Source organism: Neophocaena asiaeorientalis, unplaced genomic scaffold (assembly GCF_003031525.2).
Source record: "Neophocaena asiaeorientalis asiaeorientalis breed wild unplaced genomic scaffold, Neophocaena_asiaeorientalis_V1.1 scaffold124, whole genome shotgun sequence".
Classification (NCBI taxonomy): Eukaryota; Metazoa; Chordata; class Mammalia; order Artiodactyla; family Phocoenidae; genus Neophocaena; species Neophocaena asiaeorientalis.
In genome coordinates, this window is record NW_020174135.1 from 10567332 (window position 1) to 10576347 (window position 9016).

The 9016-nt window shown below is 39.5% G+C and overlaps 1 pseudogene; it reads left to right on the plus strand.

Moving 5' to 3' along the window:
• The first annotated feature begins 437 nt into the window (after positions 1-437).
• Positions 438-1764, plus strand: LOC112406190 (60S ribosomal protein L4 pseudogene; annotated as a pseudogene).
• The last annotated feature ends 7252 nt before the right edge of the window (positions 1765-9016 follow it).

A 9016-nucleotide genomic window follows, 5' to 3' on the forward strand; every position in this document is an offset into this window, starting at 1 on the left:
ATAATCTAAATGTTAATAATGTTATCCAAAAAGATCTACTTATCAAAATTATATTGATATTTTTATGATAAAACTAATATTTATTCTTAATCAAAAGTTCATCAATGTTTTTCATTGGGTTAGAATGATTGCTAATTTCAGATTATAACTGCTCATTTTTGTTCAATAATATACAACCCAAATGCTGCATAGAAAATTGTAAGGATAAACAGAGTAATAAGCAATATTAAAATGAATATCAAAGAATATTAAGATAAAGACGTTTTTAAAAATCAGCCTAAATTACGATTTACGTGCACATTAGATTATGTTTTTTAAATTGGTTTAAAAAATTATGGAGATATAATGTAAAGCATGGTGACTATAGTTAATAACACCAAATTGCATATTTGGAGGTTGTTAGAAGAGTAGATTTTGCTTTTCCTGTGGGAGCCGCCGGGTTGGGGGGAGCGTGGCCTTCTCCTCTCCCGCCATGGCGTGTGCTCGTCCACTGATATCAGTGTACTCTGAAAAGGGGGAGTCAGCTGGCAAAAATGTCACTTTGCCTGCTGTGTTCAAGGCTCCCATTCGACCAGATATTGTGAACTTTGTTCACACCAACTTGTGCAAAAACAACAGACAGCCCTGTGCTGTCAGTGAATTAGCAGGTCATCGAACCAGTGCTGACTCTTGGGGTACTGGCAGGCCTGTGGCTCGAATTCCCAGGGTTTGAGGTGGCGGCACTCACTGTTCTGGCCAGGGTGCTTTGGGAAATATGTGTCGTGGGGGCCGCATATTTGCGCCAACCAAGACCTGGCGACATTGGCACCGCAGACTGAATACAATGCAGAAGCAACATGTCATCTGCTCTGCGTTGGCTGCCTCAGCTTTACCAGCGCTGGCCATGTCTAAAGGTCATCATATAGAGGAAGTTCCTGAACTTCCTTTGGTAGTTGAAGATAAAGTTGAAGGCTACAAGAAGACCAAGGAGGCTGTTTTGCTTCGGAAGAACCTTAAGGCCAGGACTGATATCAAAAAAGGTCTACGGCTCGCAGCGAATGAGACCTGGCAAAGGCAAAGTGAGAAACCGTCGCCGTTTCCAGCGCAGGGGACCCTGCATCGTCTATAATGAGGACAACGGTATCATCAAGGCCTTCAGAAACATCCCTGGAACTACTCTGCTTAATATAAGCAAACTGAACATTTTGAAACTTGCTCCTGGGGGGCATGTGAGACGTTTCTGCATTTGGACTGAAAGTGCTTTCCGCAAGTTAGAGGAGCCGTATGGCACTTGGCGTAAAGCTGCTCCCCTCAAGAGTAACTACCACTTCCCCATGCACAAGATGCTCAATACAGACCTTAGCAGAATCGTGAAAAGCCCAGAGATCCAAAGAGCCCTGCGAGCACCACGCAAGAAGATTCATCGCAGTCTGGAAGAAGAATCCACTGAAAAACCTGAGAATCACGTTGAAGCGAAACCCATATGCAAAGACCATGCGCCGGAACACCATTCTTCGCCAGGCCAAGAACCACAAAATCCGGATGGATAGGGCAGCAGCGGCACTAGAAGCCAAATCAGATGAGAAGGGGGTTCCAGGCAAGGAGCCTGTGGTGGGCAAGAAGGGAAAGGAGGCTGTTTGCGTGAAGAAGCTGAAGAAGCGTAAGAAGGCTTTGGCGGGAAAAAAGTCCCCAGTGACCAAGAAACAAGCAGCTGAAAAGAAGCCCGCTAAAAAGAAGCCTGCAGAAAAGAAACTCACCACAGAGGAAAAGAAGGCTGCGGCATAAACTTAAATTTGCTTATTCGGCAAAGGTCAAATCATTTTGGACGGCTAATTTTGAATAAAGACCTGATCAAAGAGAAGTGAGAAACATGAAAAAAAAAAAAAAAAAAGAAGAGTAGGTCTTAAAAGTTCTCACACCAGAAAAACAAATGTTGTAACTATGTATGATGACACATGTCAACTAGACTTATTGTGGTGATCATTTCACCATGTACACAAATAGCAAATCATTATTTGTACACCTGGAACTAATATAATGTTATAGGTCAATTATACCTCAATTTTAAAAAAGTGAAAAAAAATTGGTTTAAAAATTAAAGAAAAAACTAACACAAAGCTGAAGTTATTTTAGATGATGTGTTTGTTAAATTTTTAACTGAAAACTTTAAATACATCTTAATTTCAATGTGTTCATTAAATACTGAATCCTGACAGGTACTATTTTACTGTAAATATTTTTCCTTGGCCAAATATGTGTTTACCAGCTTGTACGTCAGGCTCAATTCTATACTAGAGTCTCTTTTCAAAGTAAAGAATGCAATGAGCTTTCTTAAGAGACTCAGCTTCTACAGCCTTGCGGGTTTCACAGTTATAAACAGCTAGTGGTAGAGGGCACTGCTGTTTTAAATAATAGTGTTGTGGGTCACATTTTCAATTCTTTTGTTAGTGTGTTTTCTGACCAACAGCCTCACTTCTAAGTGGCCTGATCTAATTTCTTCCAGATTATAAAAATCAATACAGGTTAACATGACTGATGCAAGAAACCAGAATGAAAAAAACTGAAGTTACCATATAAGTCAATAAACAGATTTACTTACAAATGTGCTGCCCTAATTCAATGCAGAAAGACTCGACGGATAAGACAGAGCAACACACTCTGCCACTGGATAGTAAGTAATCGAGTAAAATGTTATTTCCTTAGTCCTTTTACCTATTACTTAATTATGAATAAAGGTGACTTTTAAATTGTAAAAATTATACATGATTTGTTAATTTAGCTTAACTTTTTTTTAACATCTTTATTGGAGTATAATTGCTTTACAATGGTGTGTTCGTTTCTGCTGTATAACAACAGCATCTCCCTTAACTTTTGATCCCCTTAACTTTTTGCATCTCCCTTAACTTTTGATCATCTCTTTATTTAAATCTACAAAATTAACTCCCCTTTCATATCATTCCCACCTTTGGATGATCAATGTCATAATTTATGTTGTGGAGATAGTAAAACAACTTTTCTCTCTCATTACCTTCTATTCTTTTTATTATTTACATTGTATTTTTAAATTTTTTTCTCCCAGCTTTACTGAGGCTTAATACTTTATATTACCTGATTACCAGGCTTATTCAGGCCGGTTACGTGGAAGGATTTCGCTTAATCCCAAAGAACAAGGGTGAGGAGTAAGAGAAAATATTATGCACAGACATGTATGCAGAGCTCTTCCTGGAAGCAGAAGGGACTCATGCCTCCCCAGGCAAGTAGGGGAAATACCATCATTCAGCACGTGAACATCAAGACACACACAAAGCAGGTGTTGCGCGGAGCAAATGGAGCGACTTGAGGGATGGACCGCGATAAGGCTGCAGAAACTGAAGAGCACGCCACCCATTTTCCAAGAGAAATTTTCAAACTTCTTAATACATTTTTGCCTTAATCACCTTTAACTTCACAGTAAAATACCCTTGGAAAACATATCATTCATCTTTACATGTATTTATAGCTCAAATATGTATTCAGAATTTTCCATTAAGAATAATATACTATTCTTACTTTGCCTGAATTCACACAGGAGTAATTCTCTACAGAACTACAGTTCATTTACTTTTTAAGTGTGTAACTCTGGAAATGATTTGAATATAATGAAAATGCTATTAAATACATTTTTGTTGAACAGAGTAATAAACCTCACTCACTTTAATAATCAGAATGTAACCCAGTCATTCATCTTCTTGGAGAACACTGCATGTCTGCTATAAAAGGTAACGGAGCTCTGAGTATGCCATTTCTCCTATTTTAATGTCAAACCAAAGCCAGGAAAGAATTATAAGGTATGACACGTACATTGTTTGCTAAAACCAAACTCACAGCACTATATTTATGCCCTGGGTACAAAAATCCTAAATGGACAGAAGGATAAGAGTGGCTTTATTTTACAACTTTACTGGTAAGAACTGCATAAAAGATATGTAAAAATGGTGGAAATTCTAAGACATCTTGGGGAATTATAAAGAAAAGTACATAAAATTATAGTGTGAGGAAGTTTGAGGAACATGTTTTGTGCTACTGAACGCTGGTAGGACTCTGATCGAAGGGTGGAACTCATTCAGGCCTCCTCAATTACAAAATAATAGTTACTTTTCTTTTCCTTTTGTTTAAAGCTCCCATATGAATACGCTTGGGGGAAAGCATTATTCCTTTTAGAATACTACTGAGATTTGAAGATTCAATGGTTCAAAGAATGTGGGGTTTAATGCAAAAAAAAAAAAGATATCTTTTAAAAAAGAACATGACTTGTCTATTCCACAGTCTAATCTTAATCTCTCCCCAGATAAAGCATATTCCTGTGTAATATTCTCTTAATATGAATACCATCATCTAGAAACATTCTCCATTAGAGTTAAGACTTCCTTAGCATCACATGGACTGATTGCTTTCATTTCAAAAATAATATACTTAATTGCATTCTTATTTTTTTAAAAACCCCTAAGTTTCTAAAACAACCTGGTTGCATTCATGTTAGGTACTCCAGTGACCCTTAGTTATTACAAACATATTATGAATTATATGTAATTAGCTGCACTTACCTTCTGCACTGCTGCCCAGACTGGAAACGGCAGGATCAGCTTTGATTCCACTCAGTCTCAAACCTGCACGATTCTCTGTCTTAATTTGCATTCAGAACACCACTGCGTTTGACCCGGATTGTTTGGGAGGATCCATGACTTTAAGCTCTTTATACAGGTCATGCTCGAGGCACAAGACCACAAGACATGGTTTGAATTAAGACCAGGTTTGGGTTTGCTGAACACTGTAAGGCAGTGGCTTTCAACCTTGCCAAAACATTGGAAGCACCTGGGGAACTGTAAAAAACATGTTGATGCCTGAGTCCCACCTGCAGAGATGATGATTTAATTGGTCAGAGAGCGTTGCAAAAGTTCCCCAGGTGATTCTACTGTGCAGTCAGGTTTGGGAACTACTTCTCTTAGCTGAGCATTGTCTTGCAGAGAGGAATGTAAGCACGACTGGATTTTGAGAAGGTATGTGGATGAGAGAGGAGAGAATCTGAAATTTTTGAGAGGCAAAGTTGTGATGACTAGTACAGGAAGATGAAATTTTTAGGGAAAATTAAAACAGGTGTTGGAAAGGATCGTCAGGCAGTCGCGCTGTACTGATGTGTCATATGGTGCTCTCTTCTATGTTCTCATACTCAGTAAATGCTCTGCAGTGTTGGTTACTTGGGGGATGGCTATATGTTGGCTGAGATAACGTTCTATCTCTACCAACCTACCACCCACAAGTCAGGGGGGGCCCTTGACAGTCCCTCCACATTCTATTTTAATTCCCTAGTTAACTGTCAGTCTCCTGCTTTAATTTGAATCTCTTTGAGAACGATTTTATCTTTTTCATCACTGTGAAACATTGTAGTGTGCCTGATAACTCTAAAATTCAGCAAATGTTTGTTGAATGAATATTGAATAATGACGAAGTTGAATGAATAATTTAAGATTACTTTTGCAATTAGTTCAGTCTTTTTGGGCAAATAAACAAAATATTCCCACACAAATACTGACTTTTCTTCTTTCTTGCCTTAGAGTTTTCAATATTGATTCTCCTTTAAAGTCTCAGACGAGCTCTTTCGAGACCCAGGACTCAGCTGGGGGCTCCTTTATCCCTTTAAAGAAGCTTCTGAAAGGGGTAATATGAAAAGTGACATCAAGGATAATAAATATACTGTGAATTCTAGGAGAGAGTTGCCTTGATAAAGCCTCTCAGACTTAAATAGCTCATCTTGGCTATCTAAGAGACGTTATCTAAGACTACTTCTGCCCTTGGGAAGAACCATATGTATGATGTTAAAAGATTAGTGTAGTGTGACAGTGGCAGCTTATCTGAGGAAAAATTCTCCTTCACAGCCAGCCAGGAAATATCCTTACTGAGATATAGTCGAACAGCCCCAAATTCTGATTTAACAACAGGTATGCTTTGCTCTTCTACTTTGGGCGTACCCTGACTGTTCCAGCTGACTGTCTTCTATTCTATTCTAATATTCCCCCTGTTTTTACACTCTACCCTCTTTCTCATCACTCTCCCTCTGACATATTGATGAATTCTCCTAGTCATCTCTAGAACCCACATTAACCCTTCTAACAGATTATCGTTTCACCCTGTGCTAAAGCCTTCTCTTTTGGGTGTCATGAGTTCCAGCAGTTCACCTTCTGCACTCCACTGTTGTCATCTATTGACCTGAAAGCTGCTCGCCTCCACCCACATTCAGTGAAGACTTTGGCAACAACCTTACTGTTCACAACAACACCTCTTATTTTCCTGGACCACTGTTGCTACTCAATTGTACTTTTGGTCCATAACAACTTTCATTTCCATCTCATGCTTTAGATAATCTCTGATCACAAACTCCTAGGCTTTAATCCCACTGAATTTATCCTTTGCTATAATTTGGAACTCCTTTCATAATTCTCTTCTGTCCCACTATTTTCTCCTACTGATGTAACTGGCTCTCTGTTGTATCATTTCAACAACTGTCTTGTTTTTATACTCAGTTGCCTCCATATTGTGTCTTTCAGTTAGAACCAACCATTCCAACTCTACGTTTGTCCACTCTCAATTGTCTGATACAGCAACCAGTAGCCACATGGTCTATTTGGCACATGAACTATGACAAATCTGAATTGAAATATGCTGTATGTGTGATACACACACCAGAATTCACTGACCTAGTGTAAAAAAAGAATGTAAAATCTCATTAATTACCTTGTTTGTGATAATCAATTCACAATGTGTATATATATATATATATATATATATATACATACCTATATATAAAATCATCACTTTGTACTCCTTAAATATATACAATTTTTACTTGTCTATCATACCTCATTGAAGCTGGAAAGAATTTTTTAAAATTACAAATATGGCTTGCATGCGTGGTCTGCATTATATTTCTGTTGAGCTATGCTGATTAACACGTGTCAAGGAACTTACGTCCTTCATTGTCAACTCCTGAGCATTGAACTTGGTGAGAGAAATCATACAAATAGGTGTATTTCTAACCTAAAGGGTCCACTTCTGGCCTAAAATGACCATCACTACTCCTCAGACAACCTTTAACTTGTCCCCAGAGAATGCAAGCCCTAAACTATCTCTCACAATTCATACAACAAATGTGTACCGAGTGCCGACCATGCCAGTCACCAGGTTAGGAGCTGAGGATGGAGCAGTGAACAAGAGATAAGAGTCCTTACCCTCACGGTGGAGTCGGACAAAAAACAAGGCGCATCAGGAAAATACGTCGTTTGTTACACGGATCGAGTAGCTCTAGACTAAACTGAAAATGTGATTCAGGCAATCGGGATGGAAGATGTTAACCGAGGAACACTGCAGAACTTGTAGACAGTGTCCTGAAAAGGCCTCAGTGAGGATGTGGCACCTGGAGGAGTGCAGAAGCTGAGCTGTGATTCTTGGGGAGGAGCCTTCCAGGGAGAGGGAACATCAAGGGCAAAGTCCCGGCTGAGAGTGGAGCACAGCTAGAGGCCTGGACAAAGGCCTCTGTGGCCGGAACCAGGGCGCCAAGGAGAGAGAAGCAGATGGCTCAGCGAGTTCCCGAGTGAGGATGGCTGTGGGGGGCGGAACACAGGCAGATCAAATAGGTCACCATGTGGACTTTGGCTTTTCTGTCAAATATTTGGAGTGTCTTGTCCAGAGGGGTCATGCGATCAGGCTTAATTTTAACCTGACTCTGGATGCAGCACTGAGAAAAGAGAGAAGAGAGGTGAGGTTAAAAGCAGGTAGAATGGTTATGAGGCAACTGCAATAATCCAGGTGAGAGGTGAGGGTGGTTTGCACCAGGCTGGTAGCAAAAGAAGAGAAGTGTCTTCTCGACAGAGGTAGTGAAAGCCTCTTGGCTGAAGCACTTCTCTGTGTCCAGATAATTTACCCACACCCCAACTCAGCTTTCCCTTTTTCCTTTTGTCAGAGGAAGCGTGACCCCATCCCCTCATTCGTTGTCTGGATCCGGTCCACTTCCTACCAACCACTGTTGTCTCTAACGTCTTTCCCTATTGGTTCAATAACTAAACTTAAGAAAATGAGCACTCCCTCAAGCATTCACTCTCTTCCCATCTCATTGTTAGCTCTATTCTTTTTCCTCCTTTATAATTCCTGTCTCCAGAATCTCACCTCACCATTCATCTCTCTACTGCAAAGTGGCTCTAGTTGACACCACGACAGGAAAATCCTTTGGACCTTCTGATTTGGAACTTCTTAGATAATTTTATTGGACATCTTTGTGGCATTTTTTTTTAAATTTTTATTTATTGGCTGCCTCGGGTCTTAGTTGTGGCACGTGGGATCTTCGTTGTGACATGTGGGCTTCTCTCTAGTTGTGGCGTGTGGGCTCCAGAGCGCACAGGCTTAGTTGCCCTGTGGCATGTGGGATCTTAGTTCCCCAACCAGGGATTGAACCCGTGTCCCCTGCATTGGCAGGCGGATTCTCAACCACTGGAGCACCAGGGAAGTCCCCTTTGTGGCATTTGATAGTACTGATCATTCTCTTTGGGAGTTTGGCCTTTCCTCTGTTTACATTTATGTTGCCACTGGTCTGTTAAACACGAGTGCATAATCATATCTACTTAACTCTGGTCTCTAACATCATGTATATAATTCAGTTTCCTGTACCTGGAGCTCATAAACATATATATATACATAAACAAATCATTTATGTATAAACTGATATACACACATATATATATATACATAAACAAATATATATATAAACTGATATACACACATATATACTATTTATATATATAACGGTTAATTATATAAGAATATTTAATCTCAGTTTCTATAGAGACTACTCTTTTCCTTTGTTCTTTTATTTCTCTCATTGAAAGAATTCAGCCTTCTCAATGGGTCTGTGGTAACTGTCTCCCCAAAATTAATGGAATTGTTTCCCTTTGCTCATACATAAATTTCAAAGACAGAGACCTCTCTGCTTTCAAGGAAAGAGGATCCAGGG